We start from the raw sequence: 26,297 nt of genomic DNA on the forward strand, positions 1-26,297 counted from the left end.
TGAAGTCAGTGAATGTACAGCGAGGTTGGATGGTGAGGACTTGGAAAATGAAAGTACGTTTAAGTACTTGGGTAGTGTGATGAGTAAGGATGGAGGTTTGGAGAGTTAAGTGATTGAAAGGGTACAGCAGGGAAGAAAGGTTGCTGGTTCCTTGAAAGCAGTGATAAGAAACAGGGAAGTGAGCATGGAAGTGAAAAAGTTACTACATGACAGTATTGTGATACCAACTCTAACGTATGGAAGTGAAGCTTGGACGTTGCTGGAAAGACACAAGTCAAGAGTGAGAGCAGCGGAAATCAGTTATTTAAGAGAAGCCTGTGGAGTCACATGGAGAGACAGGCTAACGAATGAGGATATAAAGGAGCGTTGTGGTGTGGATGTGGATGTGATAGGAAGTGTTATGAGGAACACACTGAGGTGGTTTGGCCATGTGGAGAGGATTGAGGGTGAAAGACTGATGAAGAGAGTATATGTGAGTGAGGTGGAAGGGGGAAGAGGGAGGGGGAGGCCGAGGATGAGATGGAGCGATGGGGTGGAGAGGTATATGAAAGAGGGGGGTGTGAGTTGGGAGCAAGGCAGTGAAATGGCGGGGGACAGGACGACGTGGAGGCGATTTGTTTGTGGCCACCCCAAACGGGATTGAGGCGTTTGGCAATAGATAAATAGATAGATAGATAGATTTTATTTTTAACTCATGCTGACTCCTGCACCTGATTTCATCAATAGAAACATATTTTACAATGATTTCATTGATTTTGCTAAGGTTCTCTGGTGAAAATTTGGTTTCTGCTGATGTTTCCCTGTTTTCTCTCAATCTGTGAGGGGGGATTTTCATAATCTTTGACAATTGGTTTTGTAGTAACCTTTAGGCTTAGGGGACTGAGACTGGTATTTTCAGGTGCATAAATTCCAACTCTTGAAATCTGAGAAAAAATTTTTACCTAGGTAAAATTGAGAAATTTACCTCAAATTGCAGCTGAGGTGGTACAAAGCTTCAAAAAATGCCACTTTCAGGGGTTAAGGAGCAACTACAACTCTTAAACATGACATGCTTCTGGTTCATAACTACCAGGGAAGGGGGAATAACCAGAAAAACATCTTTATTAATAAACCACAAACAACTTCATGGGAAGATTTGGTGTTACACAGGAGCTGCAGCTTAATAACAAAACTACTTGAAACAAGGACTAACTGTAAATGTACCAGGCCATGAAGGGAAATGTGGAATAATCTTAATGCTCATGCTCCTACGACTGATTGTCAACATAAGATCATCTGCTGTTAACAGGCGTAGAATACTCATCCTCACCATGAGAAGGTTCAGTGAAACACATGCTTCTGGCTCATGGATGAAGGGATATCTGATGCAGAATAAAATCTGACCATAAAGCAGCAATACAATAAATCACTCACATCACATCACATCATGAAGTGCAAGAACTGTATGAGCTAATTTATCTGCAACTTTAACATTTTGGTCCCAATGACTCAATGCCAATTAAATAAAGTCTGGTACAGCAAACTCTCATTATCCATCGCAAAATCCAGTCCAATGCAATATCTGGCTGAGAAAGCGGAAGCAATCAGCGTCCAGGCAGACCCTGCAACACACCAGCCAATCACAATGCATTGCAGGAGTGGCCCACCCAGCACACCAAGCCTACCATCGCCCTCTCAGTCTCCCGTGGATGCTGTACAGTGAGGACGTATCTGTGTGCTCTACAATCAGCGTCCAGGCACACCCTGCAACACGCCAGCCAATCACAGTGCGTTGCAGATGTGGCCCACACAGCACACCAAGCCTACCGTCACCCTCTCAGTCTCTCCCGTGGATGCTGTACAGTGAGGACGTATCTGTGTACTCTGCTCATGACCTCGCAGTGGCTAAACCCCAGTGCTGTGACTTAGTCTGTGACTTCTCATTACTTGCTTGTTGCTGTGACTAACCTTGGGGCCCTTCAGAGCTCTGTGCCCTAGTGCTCTGACTACTGTACAATGAGGATGTATCTGTGTATCTACCCTCCATCAATGCCAACACCAGACGAGTACAATATGGTTATGATTATATTCTGTATTGTATTACTGTACTGCAGTGCACCCTCACACAATGTGAGTTTATGGACGCATTCTATGATTTCACTTTGTGTGAACCAAAGAACTTAGGGGGAAAAATGGTATAAGCTGGACAGTCCACCCAGGGCTTGGTCTCTGAGTCCCCTTCTAGCCTACTCTACCCTGCTAATACTTTGTTTAACAGCACTTCTAGTTGGATCAACAAATAAAACAACAAACAGAACACCATGTACCACATCTGCATCATATGGAGTGACTTCTAGGCTTGTTAACAAGGAAGGGGGGTGGGTATCTGAGGCTCGGGGCGTCTACTCTTGCCCCGTGGGACAGGGAGCCCCATTGTCACTTTCGCTGTCACTGCTGAGGCCTCCTGGAGGTACAATAAAGCCTTCGAAGTCGACAGCTGAGACCATGATCAACAGGTGGGTACTGCTATGATGCTAAAACAGACCACAAGATGCAAGGTACAACATGTGTTCTTGCGGCAATATGAAGGAGAAGTGTCTGTTTATCCAGGCAAGTCGGTAGATGGCATGCAGATAACTTGCCAGTTGCCCACCATTTTGAATCTGGTTCGCTGCCAGTCACCTGCCTTCATGTGACTGACTCGCATTGTCCAGCCCAACCCTCACAGTAATGGAGGTAAGTCCATTTTTGCCTTGGAATCACACAGCCGATTCGCATGTTGGGAAGTCTGATTCGCAGATTTCACATTTAATAAAAATAAGCGTTTTCTGGGTTGACCTCACACTGTAGGTGATTTGCACAGTGTGAATTCTCACTGTATGTGGGTGCACTGTATATGTACTGTATCAATACTGTATTGTTGTTTATGGTTGATTCTAATCCTTTACTCACGAGGTAAAATTGTACGAAAGTTTTTAGGATAGAGGGCTGAGGCAGACAGTGACACATTGTCTGGCTCGATGCTGAATGGATAGCCAACTGGGGGTACCTATGCAATATCTGGCGTTCTGCAACATCCGGCATGAGGGTGACTGAATTATGCCAGATAATTGAGTTTTCTGTATTGCCTAATGCAAAATACAGCACACCCTCATTTTACAATGATGTGTTTGAAAAAATCCATCGTGTAACAATGTATCGCATATCGTCAACTATGACAAATTCAATGGGGATAAGTTTTTGGAAAAGGGTCACCCACCCAACAATGTCTAAAAACAAGTTTACTACCTCAACTGGGCACTACTTCACTTTACTGCATATTATTTGCCATTCTCCACCAAAAATAAGAAAAAAAAAATAGTTTCCCATTCACCTATTCTGGTAGTTATTTCATTTCACTGCACTTCACTTGCTGCTAGAACTCCAACACCAAACTACAGTTCCATCACTGATATTAATAAACCCAACACTTCCTAAGTTCAAAGCCATCTTAGAAAAAAAAAAAATGACCATAAACTGGTACAATATGTTGGCAATTCCCTGCACCCAGCAACTCAAGAGTTGTGAATGACTGCCAGCTATTTCAATATGGAAGTTGGGCTAACCCCTATGGAGACCAGTAGTCACATAGTTTCTAAAATCTCTTCTGTGATAGTTATTGATACACCGTACATATGCTCTTCATGATGTTTTTCTTCAGTAGTTATACTGATTTTCTAGATATGCTTTGGTGCAATAAATGCTGTAAAACAGTTACCAGACGCCATAAAAGCACACTGGGGATGACAGCGTTCATAACATATATACAAGTCTAGCTGCACCTTTGCTTTTGAAACCCATATAATTTACTTTTCTAAAAGAACAATGCTTCATCTCAAAAATGCTGATGAAAATCAGCAAAAGTTTTTCATGTGAAAATTGTACATTGTTTAAAGCCGAAATCATGCAGAGACGAGACCACCAGCCGAAATCCAATGATGGCAACGGCTCCAAAGGTTTGGACATGTGGAGAGAATGGAGAGTGAAAGCATGTTGAGAGAATGGAGAGTGAAAGACTGACTAAAAGGGTGTATGTAGGCGAAGTGGAGGGAGGGAGAGGGAGGGGGAGATCGTGGATGAGGTGGAGGGATGGAGCTGAGAGGTATATGAGGGAGGGGGGAGTGAGTTGGGTGACAGAGCAACTTGGAGGCATTGAGGAGTTTTGTCTGTGGCCACTCTTTGTGGAATTAGGGCGTTGGGCTACAGATAGATAGAATATTTCGTCTTTGACCACTGAACATCTAACCTTTCATGGAATACATAATAATAATTTTAAACAAATATTAATAATTATGAAAGCCTTGAGGAGTAAATATTTCTTGTACTGATGAAAACTGTGACATTGATAAATCATGTGTTTCCATCTGGGCTCTTCAAGGGAAAATGGTTTGAAAATACTGTACAAAGGAATTTCTAAATAAATGTTGGAAAATAGGAGAGAAGAAAATAAAGGAGCTCAACAGCCAGAACAGTAACTAAAACAACATAAAGAGGAGCCATTGAAAAGGCTATCTCAATCGCATCATCGATCGCATTACTCGTCAAAACATCAACAATTCTCGATCAAAAAAATTCACACCTTGGACAATTCTGTGTCATTCATACAGTATTATTATACATAACAGATGTTTATTTAATTGTCCCAGGTCCATATGATGGTGGGATTGTATACAATGCTTCTTCTTTTCCTCTACTGGGTTTGAATACGAGTTAAACGGAGATTGCATCCTCCAGCGACCTTGACTAGGTACAAGCAAGACAGGTACTGGTTTTATGCTTAAGGTAGCTTCTTTTACAGCTGTTAGGCCATTTACATTGCCTATAAACTTGTTTCTGGACTCATCTGGGTGGGTTTAAGACTTGGTTGGAGGGGAAACCTATGGCTCAAAAATGCATCCCTATACTGTACAGGTTAAATCAGCCCCTATTTACGATACCCCGTCTAGTGATGGGTTTTTACTTAACCAACTGCATTGTTTAGCTGGGGTTTGCTTGTAATTTTATCACCCTTCGGCCTAAGCATCTCATGGCCTAAAGAAGGGGTTCCCAACCTTTTTAGCACTGCGCCCCCCTTTGGTCACGACTGTATTCATGATGCCCCCCCACCCCTCTGACACCTCAACAACCATGTTTTTATATGTTCCATATGGATGCTGGTGCCAGATGGCACTGCATGTGGTTGCTCGAAATGACGGTTGTGATTTTTCCTACTTAAGTTTCTTATTCATACATAACTTTGGGAATACCCTGTATACATTTGAATGGATTAGCCCTATGCTGAACTTTGACTACCCCAATGCCCGCTTAACAATCTCAAACGCCCCCTCAGGAAGGCACGCCCCCCAGGTTGGGAGACACTGGCCTAGAGGTTCCTGGGGCCTAAACAACTTATGGCCTAAACTCCAAATGACCTAAAGCTCCAACGGCCTAGCAGGATCATGACTGAAAATAATATGACCTAATAGTCCAAAACTCCTCATAAGTTAGCATCCAGTACCGCAGTCTTTGTTTGATTTTGCGCTCCCAACATATTTTGAATAAACTCAGGATATGACTATCAGTCCTTTCTTGGGTCTCACCAACTTTACCTCTCTCTCAGATGGGTTTTGCAATTTTAGGGGACAAAATGGAACAAAAATATTTCCTAATCAGAAAAAAAATTACTCTTTCTCAATGTGTTCTCATAAGTTAGCATTCAGTTCCACATTCTTTGTTCAATTTCGCATTTCCTGACACATTTCGGATCTGCTGAGAATGTGGCTATCAGTTTTTTCTTGCATCACACCGAGTTCTACCCATGATGTGCAGCGGGATTTGTGTGTGTGTGTGTGTGTGTGTGTGTGTGTGTGTGTGTGTGTGTGTGTGTGTGTGTGTGTGTGTGTGTGTGTATTTACCTAGTTGTGATATACAGGAAATAAGCTACACTCGTGGGGTCCCGTCTCTTTTTCTCATTATGTCAAATTTTGTTTTGAACTCATTTAAGTTTTTAGACTGAACGATCTCTTTGTCCAGTCTGTTCCACAGGTGTATGCATCTATATGAAAAGCTATATTTCTTGATATCCTTCAAACAACTTGGCTTTTTCAGTTTCATTCCATGTCCTCTTGTTACTCTCCCATCCCATACAAACAGATCATTTTTATCAATTTTATCTAGTCCAATCATGGCCCTGAGCACTATAATCATGTCGCCCCTCTCTCTCCTTTCTTCTTGGGAAGGCAGGTCCAGCTTTTCCAGCCTCTCTCCATAAGACAGATCTGCCAGGCTGGGGACCATCTTGGTTGCTGTTCTCTGTATTCTCTCAATCATATTTATATCTTTCTTCTTGTGTAGGGACCACACTGCTGCAGCATATTCCAACCTGGGGCGGATCATGGCCACTATCAATTTTTTCATCATTTCCTCATCCATGTAATGGAATGCCACTCGTATGTTAGTCAAGAGATTTTATGTCTCTCTAACTATCTTATTAACCCTTTCAGGTCTCAAATAGGTCCCAAGGTCACATTTGAGAGACACATTTTTTTGAAAAAAGTCAGGGTTTGCAAATAAAGAAAAAAATATCATATTCATGCACAAGGAAGTAATACACATCTGCCTATAAAACATTAGAGCTCTACTCACTATACAAGTGCTGCAAAAATGATAGGAAGTTGCATAGCAAGTGGTGTTTGGTAGCGTATGAGTACTGCCGTCTCGGTGGGTAGGTGATTTCTTTGTGCATAAGCAACATGATTGCATTCTTTGTTTCCATGTTTTTCCATAAAAAACAGTGCACTAATATATGTACATTGCATCTCACGTGATTTGTGAATGATTCTTGAGATGTTTTCTTTACAAAAAACAAACTTAACAGTTACAAGATCCATTTATAACTATCACTTACTAGTTACTACCGATTATTTTACTTTGCTCTTATTTTGCTTAGTACTGTCAAAGGCTGTGGGGGTGACGACATGGGGGTAAGCCTACGAGCTTGCCTTTTGTATGTTTCATTCATTCATTCATTGCCAGACGCCATGTATCCCAATCGGGGTGGCCAAGGGCTTAGAGTTAATTGTTTTACAGGGAGGGGCACTAATCCTCCACCAACCCCACTCACGTAGGGATGCCAACAGCATCTGGTGTTCCCAGGCGGTCACCCATCCAAGTACTAACCAGACCCAACGTTGCTTAACTTCGCTGATCGGAGGGGAAGCGGTGTACTCAACGTGGTATGGCCGTTGTATGTACATATGTTTATTTTACTGTTGCTAACTCTATCATCCTGTGTACTTACAGGCAGCAGTAGAGACAGTGATAAAATATTAATTATTTCTCAAAATTGATGGTGTTATAAGTATAACCAGGAAATGTGAGAATCTTATGAAATATAAATCAGAAAAAAGTATGGAGACACTAACAATCATTTGTCAATGAAAAAGGCAACACTCGCTGCACATGTGTGTCCGTCTGGTAACAAATAAATGCATGGTATGTGTATAAAAGGCTACAGAAACAACCTTAGAAACCTAAAATCATAAATCTGTAATTATTTTCCCTCAATCAGACACTCTAACACCCAGGAAATGAATAAATACTGAGACATACAACGCAGAGATCTCTTGCTTGCCCGTGATGCGCCAGCTAAGTGTGTAGGCGGGAGACAGGGGGTAGGGGATTGGAGGGAGAGTGGAGGGTAGAGAGTGGGAGGGAGAGGGGTGGAGGATCGGTGGGAGGTAGGAGGGCGGAGGAAGTAGGGGGTGGGGGATTGGAGGGAGAGTGGAAGGTGGAAGGGTGTGAGGTAGAGAGGTGGGGAATCGGTGGGAGGTAAGGGGGTGGAGGAAGGGAGATTTGAAAGGGAGGAGGGAGGTGAGAGCTATGTATCCTCCAGAGCAGTAAAAAAATATTGCAAACAATATTCTTTTGCTAAATGGATTGTCTGATTACAAAATAGTAACAAATATTGCCAGATCAACAGTATAATAAAACCAATATGTGCAACCCAACCCCCCACCATTATTAGCCCTTCCCAGACTGTTTAAACTAAAATATTGTGATCTGCGCATGCCTGGTAGATGCAGAGGAGTCTGGGGAGCGGCTAGTATCCTTATTTCATTCACCAGCCTCACGCAACAGTTTTCATTCATGCCTAAATATGCTGCCACAGGAGTGGCTACGAGACCCCTACCGAGAATGCCACTATAGTGGCCAGGAGACCTGAAAGGGTTAATGTGTTTTTCCGGTGACAAACTATCCTGGATCAGCACTCTCAAATCTTTCTCTTCTCTCACTTTTTTTTATTGGTTCATTACCCATCATGTAATTCAGTGATAGCCTCTTGGCACTCTTACCCATTTCCAATATTTTATATTTTTTTGCGTTGAATTTCATTTCCCACCTCTGACTCCAATTTTGGATCCTATTCAGGTCTTCCTGAGGCATTTTAGTCTTCCTCGACTTCTACTCTCCTCAAGATCTTTGCATCATCAGCAAACACACTTGCATGACTGTTCATTCCATCTAACATATCATTTACATAAATCAGGAACATTACTGGCGCTAACACCGAGCCCTGTGGGACTCCACTTGTTACTTCCCTCCATCTGGACATCTTGTCCTGTATTACTGTCCTCATTTGTCTGTCCCTCAAGAAGTCTCTCATTCACTCCAGGACGTTTCCCTTCAGTCCTCCTATGTGTTCCAATTTCCACATTAGTCACATGTGGGGTACCTTGTCAAAGGCTTTCTCTAAATCCAGATACACACAATCCACCCAGCAGTCTCTCTCCTGTAGCACGTCAATCGCTTTAGAGTAAATGCTCAACAAGTTGGAAACACATGACCTTCCACTTCTGAATCCAAACTGGCTCTCAGCCAATATGTTCATCTCCTCCAGATATTTTATCCATCTGTCTTCCAGAATTCTCTGGCACAACTTTGCAACTACGCTGGTCAGCGACATGGTCTATAATTCATGGGTTCTTCCTTGCTTCCTCCCTTATAAATTGGTACCACATTGGCCCTCTTCCATTCCCAAGGCACTTCCCCTTCTTCCAGAGAACACACAATTAAATCATGAATCTTATTTGCCAGTTGTTCTCTGCATTCTTTCAGTACCCAGGTAGAGATTCCATCCGGTCCTGGGGCTTTCCTTACATCTTGAGTTTCCAGTAATTTATACACTTCCTGCACTTCCACTTTTATGTCTTTTATCGCTACATTTCTAATCGCACCCTCCCCCTCCACAAAATCCCTTTCTTTAGTGAAAACCGATTAGAAACATCTGTTCATTATTTCCGCTTGCATTGCCGCATCTTTGTATTCCTCTCCTTCTACTTTCAGTTGGGTGATTCCTTCCTTTTGTTTCAATTTGCCATTAACAAATCTATAAAACAATTTGGGTTCTTCCTTACATTTGTCAATTATACCTTTTTCAAAGTTTCTTTCTTCCTCTCTGCATATTCTTGTATATTCATTTCTATAGTCTGTCTCAGGAAAGATGAGGGTAGAATATCGTCTATTTTACTCCAAAGTCACTGTCAAAGGCTAAACGCACCTGACTTAACGACCTGTGGGAATACAGGCTGGCCAGGGACAAGGCCTGAGGGCAAGAGGCACATACACACACACACACACACACACACACACACACACACACACACAGCCAATGAATGAATGGGTATAAGTGACCCGCTATGCTCACAGGTCAATATGAACTGTGGTTCCTGTTTTTGGACGCAACTTTTTTTTTTTTTTTTTTTTTTTTTTATACAAAGCGCTAAAAATAAACGAAAAATATTGGACCAGTTATTCGTTGTATATTTAGATTTAATAGCATATTATTCCTTTTCTTTTACTTTTTTTTTTTTTTTTTTTTTTGAGCATGATTCGCCTGTCATCAAGAATTTGTAAGTTGGCATCTCAGGTCACAGCACCTCCTGACTGACTCCTGGGAGATGACAAGATAGAGTTGTCTTGTCATCTCCCTTTTAGCGAAGGTAAAGGAGGAGATTACTGTACTTTTAAGGGATCAAGAGCAAGCCTTCACAGACTCCTGAGAAAGAATGGATGTCCTTTCAAGAAATCAGATAAAGGATGAAAAATTCTGATGGAACGACGTGATATTTCTTTGGTACGAGCAATTTATCTAAGAAAAATACAAGAAAACAGAGAATCAATCAACCCATGGCAAGAGATTTACATAGATGAGACTTGGGTTAATCAAAACGAGTGTCAATAAATGCTGGACAACTGCAGATGGAAAACTGGGCCCGAAGGTGAAAAGTGGCAGAGGATCCAGATTTATCATTATACACGCAGGCGGAGAGGATGGATTCATGCGTGGAGGTTTGAACATGTTCAAATCTCAGAATGGTAACAGAGGAGATTACGACCAATCAATGAATCACCACACTTTCAAAGCATGGTTCAAAGACCAGTTACTCCCAAACATCCCACCCCATTCACTGCTCATTCTGGACAACGCTTCGTACCACTCTAAGATCCTCAATAAAGCACCAACGCAGGGTTCCCGTAATAATGAAATAATAGAATGGCTGAGGGAGAACAACGTTCAACACAACCCACAATACTCCAAGCTAGAGCTGCTAGATCTGGTGGAAAGAAATAAAGACAGGCAAGAGTATGAAATAGACACTATCGCAAAAGACCATGGACAAGAGGTTTTGCAACTTCTGCCCTACCACTGCGAATTAAATCCAATAGAACTTATATGGGCTCAAGTGAAAGATGAAGTAAGAAAAAAGAATTCCAATAATAATCAGACAATGCGTGTGGTGGAGGAAATCACAAGAAATGAAGTGAGGAAAGTGACACCAGAAAACTGGCAAAAATGTATGGAGCATACGAGAAAGCTAGAACTGGAATATATCAGAAATGACATTGTGCGCAATCACATGGTCGAAGAATTCGTCATTAATGTGGCGAATTATTCCACCAGTGAAGAAGAAGGTTTAGATGAGGGAGACATGAATATTGAGTGAGAGAGAGAGAGAGAGAGAGAGAGAGAGAGAGATTGTATTTTCAATGTAAATTTTAGAGAATAACGAATATTTATTAAGGAAATGCTACTGTTGATCCTTCGATCAGTAAAACTATTGTAAATCAGTTTACATTTTTTTCATAACATTTTTTTTCATAAAGAATAGTAATAAAACAATAAAATAAAATAAAATAATTTTTCTTCTTCATCTTTCAAGGCTATTTCATTGGCTTCCTTACCCTAACCCTCCCCACATTCCGACCCGGGCCACTCCCATCCTCCATCCATCCTCATATGGACCGATATCTGGGCACTGATAGATAAACAGAGGCTACACATTGTTTTATTATTTAAGTGTCGTGTGTGTGTGTGTGTGTGTGTGTGTGTGTGTGTGTGCGTGTGTGTGTGTAGAGGAAAGAAAACGGAAGAGGGAAGAAGGAAGGTCCAGAATCCTGAGGGGACCTCTTAATCCTTCACACGGTCACTCGTGTTCCGATTTTGGCAAAGGCTTTGTAAAATTCTCTCCCTCATGTTTCTTGAGACAGACTATAGTTCTTTTATATTCTTCCTTTGATTTAATATTACCTCTCTTTAACCATTTGTTCATGCCATGTTCCTCTCATTTTTTTGCTATCATGCACCTTCTGTTAGTGGCCTTCAGTCCTAACGGACCCAGGTTCAAATCCCGGCTGGGGCAGGGAACAGTTTAAGGATTCGAGTTTCATTAAATCAGGCTTTACTGATCTACCAGATGACCCGCCGACATGTCGTTAAAAAAAAAAAAACGCTAATACCAATCCACCGGTCCTGTATGAGACAGCCCTAGCATGTATTCAATATGGACAGTGGGTGTTAGCCCCGAAGTGGTGACATGTAGAGGTGTATGGTATGTAGAAGGACTGCTGGGCCTTGATAGCAGGCTGTGAAGCCTGTGCCCAGAGATGGACACATTAAAAAAAAAAAAAAAAAAAAAAAATCCTTCTTCCTGTTTTCTGTCCAACTTACTCTTGGAACATATTTCTCCACACCCGAATTACAGAGAGCTAGAAAGATATCCCACTTCCTCTGCGTCTCTCTTGTTTCTCTGTATTTTCTCCAATCCGCATTTTCAAAAAATTTCATCAATCCTGTAAAATTTGCTTTCCCATAGTCGTATCTTCCCTGCCCATAAAGCTCATCTCTTGGCACCACGTTCCCTTTTATCATCTGGAATTCAATGACCACATGATCACTTTTTCCTATAGGGCACTGATATTTTAAGTTTTCAATTACCTCAGGTTCCTTAGTTAGTAGTAAATCTAATCTTGCTGGTGTGTCATCTCCTCTGAATCTAGTCTCCTCTTCGACCCATTGGGTCATTACATTACTCATTGCAATATTTAACAATATAGTGCCCCATGAATCTTCATTGCTTCCCGAATCCCATTCCTCCCACTTCACCCCTTTACAGTTAAAATTCCCCACCATGATTATGTTATTGCTTTTCTCAATCACTTTCTTGAGATAGCTACCCATGTCTGATAACACCTCCTGATATTCATCGTCCTTCCACGCCCTTGTCTTAGGGGGAACGTATACCACTGCAATGTCTCTCTTGCTCTTCTCTCCAGTTTCTAGTTTCATATTTATTGCTTCAGCCTTACCCTCTCCTAGTTCTACATTTTCCACACTGATGTTCTTCACTGATATCATCACTCCTCCTCCCATTTTTCTTTTCTGTCTCTTCTCCACAGTTTGTATTTGCCATCTCCCATAAGGATGTCACTATCCTCTCTTAATTTGGTCTCTATAAAGCACATAATATCCGGTTCATGTTCCTTCAAGTAATCGTCGATTTCTAACCTTGCTAATATTAAACCATCAACATTAGTATATGCCACTTTCCAACTTTTTTCGCCATTCTTTATTCCCTCTTCTCTCCCTCTCTCCATTGGTACCATGTCCTCAATTTTTGATCCATAACTCTCCAATTCAACACTGTCTTCTCTTCCTCCGTTCTCTGTTCGTTTTTTGCCTTTGCTTCCTTTAACAGCTCCTTCATCTTAGCTCTCTCTTCCTCATTTGCATCTCTCCTTATCCAAACATTCTTGAGCTCTTCCTTTTCTGATAGTTTCCAAGTTTTGCTGATAATTTCATTTACCACTGTCTGGGACTTAAACTTCACATTAAGTGGCCTCGCCCCTCCTTCCTCGTACTTTCCTAGCCTAAACACTTCTTCAATCTCTTCTTGAGCTTTATTGTTACCCTCCATAACTATTCATACTATCTCTTTTGCCTTATTCAGTTCTTCTCTTTCCCTTTCTGACCTTATTGTCATCCATTTTTCTTTTAGTCCTGAAATTATCATGCATTTTTTCTTGTCTGCTACATCCCTGACTAAAGATTCTCTACTTCCTAGTACCCTAACCACTTCCTTTTCCACCTTTTCCCTGTTTTTTTGTCCTATGATCTCCTTCAAATTCATATTTCCTTCCTCCCTGCTTTGTTGTTCTATGATCTCCTTTAAATTTATATTTCCTTCCTCCTGGATTTTCTTCCACCCCTTGTGCTGCTCCTTGATTTCCTTAATATGTTCATCATGCATCCTTGACTTTGATTCATGCTCTTCTAGTTTACTTTTCATCCTGTCCCTTTCCTCTTCCAACCTCTTGTTTTCCCTCTTGAGCTGTTTTATTTCATCTGAGGCAAATTCATTACTCAGTTTTAACTCCATAACTTGCCTTTCTTGTTCAGCACTGTGTGTACAGATGTTATCCAACTTGTTCTGAAGTATCTTAATCTCTATATCCTGTTCCAAGGTATGATCCTCTAACTCTCTAATTATTGACCATACCTTCATAAATTCCTGGATATTCTTCTGTGCCATTTTCTCCACTCTTGCAACTCTTGTTTGATTCAGTTTAACACTTCCTTCACCCTTATCCTTGTCGGTAAAACCCTCGAATTCGCCACTATCAGGTGTAAACAAAGAGCTGCCTCTTTCCACCATGATGCAACCTACGAAAACTTTACACTTTCACTGTATTTTGTACTCTTGTTGGACCAAAATCTGCGCTTTTTTCACCACTATCATACGAGACCACCATTCACGTATTCATTTACATAATCACAATAGGCTGGGTTCCTTTTTGCTGCTGGTTCGGCGATTAATTCCCCATGATCCACTATAAGCTTCGTCTCCATCGGCAACATGTGTGTGTGTGTGTGTGTGTGTGTGTGTGTGTGTGTGTGTGTGTGTGTGTGTGTGTGTGTGTGTGTGTGTGTGTGTGTGTGTGTGTGTGTGTGTGTGTGTGTGCGTGTCGAGCTAGGGTCATGCCGCATGATCAGCCCCAGCCACCCAGAAAGCGGTATGAGATAGTAATGGAGTTAAAGCAGGGAAAGAGGTAGGCAGAAATGGCAAAAAAGCATGGCATGAATGAAAGCCCCGTCAGAACGATTTGGAAGGACCAGGAGAAGATAAAGAAGATCGTGCATGGGAACCCTGGCAATGCAAACCTGGCAGCAGTGAATGTTCGTAATGTTGACTGAGATGCTCATAGGGCATTATGTGGTGCATCAGAGAAAGAACAAGCCATATGCTCAGTCACTCCAAATGTGTTGGGAAGTGCAAAATCAAACAAGGAATGTGCAACTGAATGCTAACTTATGAGAACACACAGATGAGAGAGTAATTTTTTCTAGTTAGCTAATATTTTTGTTCTACTTCATCCCCTAAAACTACAAAACCCATAAATACGGCCTAATGCCCATACCAAAAGAAGTACGATATGAGAGATGGCGAAACTTTACGACAACAACAACACTGGGGGCAGGCAGAGCATGCCGGGGAACTATACAGCCCAACTTTTGTTTTGGTTAGTGCTATTTTTGATACCACTGATGTTCACCCTAGATAGGTAATGTGGGGTCTGACAAACCCCAGAGGTTTTGTTTTGCATGTGGTGTTTATTTTTTTTAATCCAAAAAACTTGTCCTTCCCAGTACCCTCCTGACTCTTGATGACCTTCATGGGAATAGTAGGGTCATTTCTGCATCTGGCTCTAATTTGGCACTATAGAGTCATTGGGGTTTCTCAGACCCCAGATTACCTAACACGTAACTTGTTCGGGTCTGAGAGACCCCAGATTACCATTTATGTAATATTGTTACCGCTTCCTCATATGCATATTTTTTACATCCAGGGCTCCATTTTTAGTATGTATATACTGCAAACAACAGCCAACGGCCATACCACGTTGAGTACACCGCTTCCCGTCCGATCAGCAAAGTTAAGCAACGTTGGGTCTGGTTAGTACTTGGATGGGTGACCGCCTGGGAACACCAGATGCTGTTGGCATCCCTACGTGTCAAGTGGGGTTGGTGGAGGATTAGTGCCCCTCCCTGTAAAACAATTAACTCTAAGCCATTGGCCACCCCGTCTGGGATACATGGCGTCTGGCAATGAATGAATGAATGATCTATTAACATGACAATCCATGAAAAAAACTTTTACCTGTACTAGTATCAAACTGCAGTCACTGCAGATGGGAATGGAATGCTCCTGCTGCCTCCACTGTCAGTGCCTGGTGAGTGTAATTAGATACTAGTGCAGGTAAAAGATTTTTTTTTTCATGGATTGTCATGTTAACAGATGTTTGCAGTATATACTGACTAAAAATGGAGCCCTAGACATAAAAAAATATGCATATGTGGAAGTGGTAATTGAAGGTAGCCAAAAATAAGTAGAAATTTGTACGTGATTTTGTACTCTCTCTATTTCCAGTGAAATATTCATTTGCTTTGTTTCTCCATTTCTCAAAAGGAGTTCCCACCAACGGTGATGTGTGGACCACCCACCGTTGGAAGAAGAAACTTTTCAGTTTACACAGGGTAATTAAAAAAAAAAAAGTAAAAAAAATGGAAGTATTTATTTAAAATTATGTTTAAAGAAAGCATAGTGAAAAATGGACTTTGTTTTTTTTATTAAAATAAAGAAATATGATGTAGTTTCATGTAGAAATAGGGATTTCCAAATAAATCCAGTGTAAGTATTTTTTTTTTATTTTTTAATGTTGGGGTCTGTCAGAACCCACATTACCTAAATATGTTAAGTCAGAAACATTACCTATCTAGGGTTAATTACAAGAGTTATATCTCTTTCAGTGTTTTACCTGACGAAGGGTATACACAGGGGATAATTTATGTGGGGTAGGATGGTAAGAAGGAGTAAAAGTGAGCGTTTTGGAGAGTCGCTAGAATACACTGTACTGTACTGTTATGCATGCAAACATATTGTCTGAATGACGTGGTTTTGAGCAGCATGATCCCTGTCCAGTCCTATTGTTCGCGTTACTCGAGGACTGAATGTATGCAAACAAGAAGCCACGGACCATGACGGACAAACAGGTGATGACTAAGGACCGGACAAAGGACATGGTACAGATTGTAACATGAAATGTAAAGGGTGAGAATGATGAGATGAAAGGGAGAGAGAGAGATTGTCCAGGTGCGTGAGGGTGCAGAACTAGACATAAGTGGATTAACTGAGACTAAATGGAGAGATGAGAGAGTGGGAATATGGATGGGGCATATGTGCGGGAATACAGAGCAAACAACCCTCAACCTTATCATCACTGATATGGCCCAGCAGTACTCCCCTCCCCGACCTCTCCCCCCTCTTGGCCGGAGCACCCATATCACTATTCTATGGACGCCGGCACCTAACACCTCCATGCCAAGGCAAAGGGTCACCTGGTACCACCGCCCTATGCCGGACTCTGCCATGAGAGAGTTTGGAAGGTGGGTAATTCAACACCAGTGGAGGGAAGTTTTGGACGCTGAGGATGTAGATACCAAGTGGAGGAACTACGCCACAACCACGACTGAAGCCTTTCACCACTTCTTCACTGTCAAAGATTTCTCTGTGGAGACATCAGATGCCCCATGGATGACACCACGCCTCAAGCGACTCATCAAACGATGCAACAGGACTTATTACACCGACCGCGTCCTGTTCAGGTCCCTGAGGAACAGGGTCATCAGGGAGATCAAGGCAGCCAGGTCATCCTACTACCCAAACAAACTACATCACCTCAAACAGCAAGAAAGAAGCGGTGGTTCAGCAGAGTCAAAGCTCTTTGTGGCTTACAAAAGCAAACTTCTATTCCTCCCTGTACCTCTGACTTATCACCTGACCTAGCAGCTCGAGAGATTAACAGTCACTTTGCCTCTATCTGTCAGAGTCTGCCCCCTCTCGACCCTTCTCTCCTACCTGCCTACCTCCCTTCCCTCTCACCATCCCCCTCTGTCCAGGTGGTCAACATAGCTACAAAATTGAAGAAACTGAGGCATAACAGATCTACTAAACCTTCTGACCTGCCAATCAAAATTTACAAAGAATTTGCCCCAGAACTTGCTCTCCCACTGTCCTCCATAATTAATGCCTCATTATCTCAAAACTCCTGCCCCAGTGACTGGAAAATTTCCTACGTAACACCCATCCCCAAAATCCATAGCCCACAGTCACTGAGTGACCTCGGACCAATTGCCATTACCCCTGTCCCGAGCCTTCTTTGTGAAGATTTTGTGTTCGACTTGGCATATGATAAAATTAAAAATTCAATAGATATACAACAATTTGGTAACATGAAGTCCTCCTCCACTACTCATTGCCTTGTCAGTTTTCTTGATTTCCTATATGGCCACCTGGACAAACGCAACACCTCTCTGGCTGTCGCTTTTGTTGACTTTAGAAAGGCATTTGACCTTGTTGACCACACTGTTGTCATCAACAAGGCCATACGACTGGGACTCCATCCACAGCTGACAGCGTGGCTGGCTGACTTTCTCACCGGGCGACATCAGGCCGTCAGGTATCAGGAGTCGATCTCCTCCCTCCTCCCCCTGACCTGTGCGGTTCCCCAGGGTACCAAGATAGGTCCACTGTGCTTCCTCATCCTCATCAACGATGCCCTCACGGACACCCCGCATCGGTGGAAGTATGTTGATGACAGTAGCGTTGGCATTCCCATCAACACCAGGCAGCCGGACTACTCGCCACTGAAGTCCACCCTGGACAGACTCAGGAAGTGGACTGAGGAGAACAAAGTGACAATCAACCACACCAACACTGTGGTGATGCACTTCTGTACCTCCTCACAGGCCGTGGCTCGTCCCCAGCTGTCAGTGGGCACTCATCCCCTCCAATTGGTCCAGTCCATTAGACGCTCGATGTAACGGTGGATGACCGGCTGAGTCGGAAGCAACATGTCATCAACATAGTGAGGACAGCCTCATATAAACTGTACATGCTGCATAAATTCAAGTCACTGGGAACGCCAGCAAAGGAGCTACGTGAAGCTTATACCGGCTTCATACTCCCTACCCTCATGTACGCCTCCCCAGCGTGGTCCTCCTCACTCACCCTCACACAACAGCAGCAGCTCGAGAGGACACAGAAAAGGGCGTGCAAGATCATCCTGGGCCCTGCCTATGACAGCTACGACAACGCCCTGACTACCCTGAGTCTGCCAAGGCTTTCCGAGAGGCATCGGGAGGCACTGGGGAAGTTTGGGAGGGGGCTATTATGTCACCCTCGTCACCGACACTTCCTCCCACCTGACGCTCCCCCACCACGCTGCACTACAAAGCACATTAACAAGCTTGTGCCGATCAGAGCGCCGAGGACTGACCGGTACAAGAACAGCGCCATTCCATCCATTGTGCACATGATTAACTCAGTCTAGTCCTAGATTAGCATAAACTATATTAAGTGAACCCCATGTACATTGTCAGTGTATCACTGCTAACCCAATAAACCAATTATTATTATTATTATTATTATTATTATTATTATTAAGAAAGACAGGGCAAAAGAAGGTGTATGTATTGCTGTGTACAGGTAGGTCCCATTATACGACCACTCGATATACAGTAGTGCACCAACTTTCGCTACAGCAGGATTCGCGGAATCCACTTTTGCAGCATGCACCAAATATTCCCTAACTTCCACTTTCGCTTGAAAAAAAATCGATTTTCGCGCACAAATTTTGGGTTTGGGACAATATTTTGAACTTTGAATTTCCTGCACCACCCGCCCGCAACCCACCGCCATCTTGAATGACGTCATGTCAACACTCTGTCCACCCATTCCCGCCATTGTGTACGAGCATGCTAGCTCCATTGTGTTGGATTCTCAAGGTTCAGTGGCCTATACTATACCTGGTAGTGTGGGGAAAGGGCCTGGTGGTGTGGGGGGAGGGCCGGGAGGCAATGGTGGTGATAAAAAGTGGCCGGGACATTCAAAGACGGGAGGAAACGCCTCGGATACTTACCCCCAACATCCATTAAACACCTCAACCTGGTCTCTGTGGTATGTTTCTCTTCATATAATGTGTACTGTACAGTTTTTATTGTTTGTATCTCACAATGCAATGTACAATAGTGATTTGATGTACTGTATTGCAAGTGAAAATGAAAATCTGATGTTACTTTAGGATAACCGGGAACCAATTAGCCTTATTGCCATAAAGACAATGCCCCAATTTTCGCTAATTCCACTTTCGCGCATTATTTTTGGACCCAATTAGGCGCGAAAATTGGTGCCCCACTGTACGTGAAACCAATGATACGACCTGGGTCAATAAGGGACTATTTTCATTATACGATCTCGAAAATCCAACATGACATTCAGTCTGGGGCGAGGTGGGAGGATTCTAAGTCAGTCATCCCAGCAAATGCAGTCACTGCCGTTTTCTCTCAACCTCGGATAGAAATAGTGGGACTGCTCAGCTGCAGCGTTGCCAGACATGCGATAATTAATGCAAAATGCAATATTTTGGCACAGTTTGCGATATGCAATAGCATGCATGCGATAATGTGATAACTTTCATAATTTCATATTCTGAAAAATAAATCGGGGATTGCAAAATTAACAAGTCTACTACAGTAGAAGTCCGATTTTTCGGCATCTATGGGACCAGGCAAGTGCCGAAATATCAAAATTGCCGAATTATCGAAAACCCTACCCACTCAGTACCTTATATGTTTTGGTGAACACTATCATCATTACTCATATCATTACAAATGTGTTTGGAGAGAGTACTGTATACTGTTTGATACTGTACAATACTGTAATGAATACAGTACTATACATGAATATGAAAAATAAAGAAATTAGTGAACATACTGTATATAAATGTAATGGTACAGTAGGCCTACAAGTTCACATGCACTTACCTAAACTTATAGTACAGTAGGTTCCTTATTTACATATGTACAATATGTACAATAGTCAACATCTTATGTGTACGCTTCTTGCTAACACCAGTTAACTTTCCACACGTGGAGGCCATTTTCAAAGCACGCAGAAGATGTTTATACAGTACTGTTCACAACACACGGCTGGTCCACTCAGGTGTTACAAAGCTCCTGTCTGATGTTACGGTGCTTACAGCACACTCGAATAGTAATTTCAGAGGTATTTCGGTACGAAGTTCACAAAGCACACAGAAGAATCAAGAGAAGTCGGCAGCAGCACGGCAACAACTCGGAAGAATGGCGGAAGAATGGCGAAACAGATTCTCTTTCCCATGCTAGACTCACTACATGTTTGTCCTCTCTTTATGCTATAGGAGAAAGAGCTAGCCTCTGAGCTTCATGGCAGTGGTAGACTCGTTCCATCACTTTCACTATCTCACTCACTAAGGCGGGTAAAGGCGGGTAGCTAGCTGGCGAGCCTCATGGAGAATTTCAAGACTGACGAAAAAAATCAGAGAATCTGCCGAACGATCGGAGATTTTCGTAAATGGGACTATTTCTCAAAACTGCTGAAATGTCAGATTTGCCGGGGAATTGGATGCCGAAATATTGGACTTTTACTGTATAAGACTAGTTCAACAGCAGGATTTAGTAACTCTTACGATAACCAGTGTTATAATCTGGTAGGTACTTGACAGTTAAACAAATTCAGTAACGTTAATTAACCACTCCACATAAATATAGTAATTCCATAGTAATTACCGAGTTATATGAAGAAATGCCTTTGTTTATGAGCGCGGTAATTTTGATCAAAAAGTGATAATTTTAACGTGCCGGGTACAATAATATGGGTTTGGGAATGTGGCATGGCTGCACAGCTGGCGACTGCCAGCTTCCCACCTCCAACACAACATTACCTCCTATAGGTGAGTGTTATGTATGGTTTATATGTTTAACTAATGTGCAGTCATGTTATCTGCATACTATTTGCTCTTTCAGGTTGCTTTCTCTACAGTTCAGTAATATAGATATGTTTGTTGTGTTTGGTATCGTATATTTTAGCTTGAAAACTTGCCTATGATGGGGTCCTTGAACCCAACCAATATTTTATCATTAGTTACGTATTTCGTTATACAAGAATTCATTATACGACTATGCCAAATGGTACCTAACTGCTCGTATCTTCAGGACCTCCATGTACAAGAGATGGAAGGAGAATATAAGAGACTTTGAATCAGTTGGTTTAAGGACTGTGTGGGTGATATTGAAAGCAGGAAAACAAAAGTGGGCAAGTGTGTGTGTGTATGCACCAATGCAAGATTGTGCATGCAGAGTGAAAGAAGAGTTCTGGGCAAATGTGGAAGTGTGCATGGAAAAGTCTGAGAGGAATGAAAGGGTGTTTTTTGATTGGCGATATGAATAGAAAAGTAGGGAATGTGAAGGTGGATGGAGTAGTTGGTAAGTGGGGTGTGCCTGCACAAGTGGATGAGAATGGCAATGCTCTGGTGGACATTTGTGTGGGGAGGGGGTTGGTGACAGCCATTACCCTCTTTACACACAAAATAATCCACATGTATACGTGACGAGTGATGAACGGAAGGCAATGACTGATTATGTGTGTGTGGATGACAGAATGAGCAGGTACATAACGGAGGTAACAGCCTACAGAGGCTGGGGGAGTGGCCTTTCTGACTACCACTTGGTGGTGATGAAAGACAGGGCTCTAGTGCAATGGAGAAATAGAAGGTGGGAAGAACAGGAGGAAGTAGTCCATACAAGGAGGGCAGAAAGGTTGCAAGAGGATGGAAAAAAATGCAGAATATAAGAAAAGTGAAGGAGCAATTGGGGTACTGTATATTATGATCTGGAGGAGATGGGGAGGTGGAAGGTGTGTGCAAGATTTTCATAGAAAACTGTGCAGCATGTGAGGTGGTGAGTGGGGTGAAGGGAAGACAAAAGGGGATGCAAGGAAAAGCATGGTGGAATGAAGAGCTTCGACAAGCTGTGGTGCAAAAGAAGAAAGCATATGAGTGGATGGGAAGCAGAGGCATGGAGGAAGTTGAGAGATGGAAATGAGAGTTATACTGTATATAGAGAGGAAGAGAGAGGTGAAAAGATTAGTAAGAGAGAGTAAGAAGAGAATGGACGAGAAAATTGGAAGGAATATGAGTGTAAGTTGGAGGGAATGTCAGAAAATATTCTGGAAGGAGATAAGGACACTTAGAATGGGTGATAAAGAAGTCAGTGGGGGAGCAAAGAAGAAAAATGGAAGACTGATAGTGGTGAAGGGAGAAGAGGTGAGCAGATGGAGAGAACACTTTAAGGAACTGTTAAACAAAGGGAATGAAAGTAATGCGTGTATAAGTGGCTCGGGAATGGCTGGAGAAGGAGGGAAGTGAGGAAGGAGGAAGAGATTAGCAGCATGGAAGTTGTGGAAGCAATGAAGAAAGTCAAAATGGGTAAAGCCCAAGGAATTAATGGAATGTGTGGTGAAATGATGAAGCATGGGGGAGAGAAAGTAGTAGAATGGATATGGAAGATGTGCAGATTGGCCTGGGAGGAGGGCAGAGTCCCAGAGGATTGGAATTCAAGTATAATTATTCCCCTGTATAAAGGGAAAGGGGAAAAAGAAGCTTGTGGTATTCATACAGGCATTTGTCTACATAGTGTAATAGGAAAAGTATATGGAAGGATACTTACTGACAGAGTTAGGTAAATAACTAGGGAAACTGTTGGAGAAGAACAGGGAGGTTATAGGAAGGGAAGAAAGGTTGTGTAGAGCAGATATTCATCCTTAGGTCTTAAGTGGAAAAGTTTTTAGTGAAGGAAAAGAAGTTGTATGCAGTCTTCATGGATTTGGGGAAAGCATATGACAGCGCGGATGCACAAGGAATGTGAAAAATCTGAAGAATATATAGAGTACTGTATATGGGAATGACATGAAGAGTATGTATGAGGATGCTAAGGCTGCAGTGTATGTGGATGGTGAATTCTCTATCTGAATGTTGGATTGAAACCTGGATGTCATGTCTCCATGGTTGTTCTATCTGTGTATGGATGAGGTAATAAAAGAGATACAAAGTAGGGCAGTGGATGCTGGAGCAGTCCTAATGAGAGAGGGCAGCATTTGGAAACTTCCTGTATTGTTGTTTGCAGATTGTTAGTGCATACTGCTGTTAGTGTGTGTGTGCGTACGCACTTGTTACGGTCCGAGTGGTGACATCATCGGAAGGGTCTTGCGGTATGCAGGCAAAGCCCGCTCACTTGGAAGTGTGAGGCCAGTGAGTTCGGTTGTTTCTCATACTAATACTGGTAGCAGAGCGTGGTTTGAGCATAATGGCGTCATGCTCAACTAAGTGGCCTCCAAAACTTGAAAATGATTCTGCCTATGAGAGTTGGATGGTTCTGTAGCTATTTCTTCTACTGATAAAGCAGATCTCTTCGCACAGACTTTCTCCTCCAATTCCACCTTAGACGATTCCGGTGCTGTTCCTCCATCACTTCCCCCCTCTGACTTCCTCATGGCTGACATTAAAATTTCTTCAGTTGATGTATTTTCTGCCATCACTGGCCTCAGTACTAACAAGGCATATGGGCCTGATGGGGTCCCTCCTGTTGTTCTCAAGAACTGTGCTTCTGTGCTTACACCCTGCCTAGGCAAACTCTTTCGCCTTTGTCTGTCAACTTGTACCTTTCCTTCTTACTGGAAGTTTGCTCTCATTCAGCCAGTCCCAAAGAAGGGTGACCACTCCCAACCCTCCAACTATCATCCAATTGCTTTAACATCCTGTATTTCAAAAGTTTTCGAGTCAATTCTCAAAAGAAAAATTTTGAGGCATCTTTCCTATCACAACCTTCTTTCCGATCGTCAGTATGGGTTTCGTCAGGGACGCTCCACTGGCGATCTTCTCACCTACCTTTCAGACTCCTGGTCATCCTCCTTTCGGGACTTTGGCGAAAGCTTTGCCATTGCACTTGACATCTCAAAGGCTTTCGATCGAGTCTGGCATAAATCTTTAATTTCCAAACTGCCCTCCTACGGTTTCTATCCTTCTATCTGTGCCTTCGTCACTAGCTTCCTTTCTGGTCGTTCTACAGCCGCTGTTGTAGACGGCCATCGTTCTTCTCCTACATCTATCAACAATGGTGTTCCTCAGGGCTCTGTACTATCACCAACTCTCTTCCTTTTATTCATCAATGATCTTCTAAGCTGTACATCTAAGCCTATCCACTCATATGCTGATGACTCCACCTTTCACCTTTCCATTTGGTTCCCGCAACGCCCACCTCAGCAGTTGCTTCAACAGGCAAGGGATGAGGCTATGACACACCTAATGTCTGACTTGGCTCGTATCTCTGACTGGGGTAAAAATAATATGGTTGTTTTTAATGCATCTAAGACCTAGTTCTTAAACCTATCAACCCGACAAAATCTTCCACAGGTGTACCCACTAATGTTTGGTAATATTCAGCTTAATCCTGCATCATCGTTGAACATGCTTGGGGTTTCATTTACTCGGGACTTATCTTGGAAAGAGCATATTACATCTCTTGTAAAATCTGCTTCCAAGAGATTGGGTGTGCTAAGCCGACTCCGCTCTTTCTTTACCCCTGCACAATTGTTGACTCTATACATGGGTTTTATCTGCCCCTGTGTGGAGTACAACTCTCATGTGTGGGGAGGCTCCCCACATACAGCTCTTCTCAATAGGGTGGAGTCAAAGGCTTTTCGTCTCATTAACTCTCCTCCTCTTACTGACTCCCTTCAACCTCTGTCTCTTCGCCGCACTGTTGCATCTTTATCTCTTTTCTATTGCTACTTTAATGGTCACTGCTCCTCTGAACTGTCTGTTTGCATTCCTCCACCTCTAAGACGGGTGCATAGCACCCATCTGGCAGCAAACTCTCATCCCTTTTCTGTCCAACTCTCTAATGCAAGAGTTAACCGTTACTCCCAGTCTTTCATTTATGCAACAGGTCAGCTCTGGAACTGTCTCCCTCTGTCTGTATTTCCTGCTGCCTATGATCTCCAGTCTTTCAAACGCAGTTTGTCCAGGCATCTCAAAATGATCAGATCTTGAATTTGGCTCTCTATTGTATTTTGTTTTTCTCTTGGAGGGAACTGTTACTGCGGGCTCATGGCCTTTGGTTCCTTCTTCCTCGTGTAAAAAAAAAAAAATATATATAGTGTGAACTGATGGACTTACCAAAAAAGATACAAGCTCTAGCCATTCACCTTTCATTGTCAGGAAGAGCGAGGGTGGCGTCTTCAGAAATTGACACTGCTGATCTGAAAGATGATAATGGTGTTCAGACCTTGTTGAACAAACTAGACGGTTTATTTCTCGTGGACAAAGGACATCAGCAGTTTGCAGCTTTTCATGAATTGTACAACTTCAGAAGACCTGGTAATATGAACATTCGTAAGTTCGTGGCAGAATTCGAGCATGTTTATTTTAAATTTACGAAGCAGGACATGCAACTACCGAATTCTGTGATGGCTTTTATGCTTCTGGCTTCATGCAAACTTTCAGAGAGTGAGCAACAACTAGTGATGTCTGCAATAACTGAGGTAACTTATAAAAATATAAAATCTGCCCTGAATCGTATTTTCGCTGGGGAAATTTGCGGGTAGAACGATGCATCGGTGTCTGCCAGTGAGAAGAGTGAACCAGTTTTTTGGAGTGAAGAAGTCGGGGATGAGGAAACGTTTTACGTTAGGAGTACTCGACAAGGAAGGACAAGGTTTCGGGGTGGTGCAGTACGTGATAGAGGTCGTGGTGATGGCCGTTCAACTGTGTCTGCTAGAATTTCCCAACGCTCATCCACCAGTAGGCAGAAGAACCCGTTCGGGCCTGATGGTATGGTGTCGAGGTGTTTAGTATGTGATTCTCCATTTCATTGGGCACGTGACTGTCCGGATGCATATGAAAATAAAGGCAGTCAAGAAGAAAATTATGAAACAGTGCATCTGTCATTATTTATGGGCTATGCGGATGATACAGTTAGTAGAGGTAAATTACAGACACTAGTAGAAGAATCTAAGGGATGTGCTGTT

At 42.6% G+C, this 26,297-nt stretch overlaps 2 protein-coding genes, 2 non-coding genes and 1 pseudogene across 4 annotated transcripts in view; 3 read left to right on the forward strand and 2 right to left on the reverse strand.

Annotated features, from left to right (window-relative positions):
- Window positions 1–26,297, forward strand: part of LOC145403013 (uncharacterized) — a 763,478-nt gene that overhangs the window by 416,441 nt on the left and 320,740 nt on the right. The window lies entirely within an intron of this gene.
- Window positions 1–26,297, reverse strand: part of LOC145403065 (beta-galactosidase-like) — a 238,283-nt gene that overhangs the window by 180,524 nt on the left and 31,462 nt on the right. The gene's annotated exons all lie outside the window — the stretch shown is intronic.
- LOC145403489 (5S ribosomal RNA) lies at window positions 7,128–7,246 on the reverse strand. Its single transcript, XR_013898009.1, has one exon. It is a non-coding gene; the product is annotated as a 5S ribosomal RNA (ribosomal RNA).
- On the forward strand, window positions 15,220–15,338 carry LOC145403471 (5S ribosomal RNA). The gene has a single exon (XR_013897993.1). It is a non-coding gene; the product is annotated as a 5S ribosomal RNA (ribosomal RNA).
- On the forward strand, window positions 16,620–17,807 carry LOC145403066 (uncharacterized; annotated as a pseudogene).

This window comes from Coenobita brevimanus, chromosome 60, assembly GCF_032717465.1.
Source record: "Coenobita brevimanus isolate Jiangsu-jjx chromosome 60, ASM3271746v2, whole genome shotgun sequence".
Classification (NCBI taxonomy): domain Eukaryota; kingdom Metazoa; phylum Arthropoda; class Malacostraca; order Decapoda; family Coenobitidae; genus Coenobita; species Coenobita brevimanus.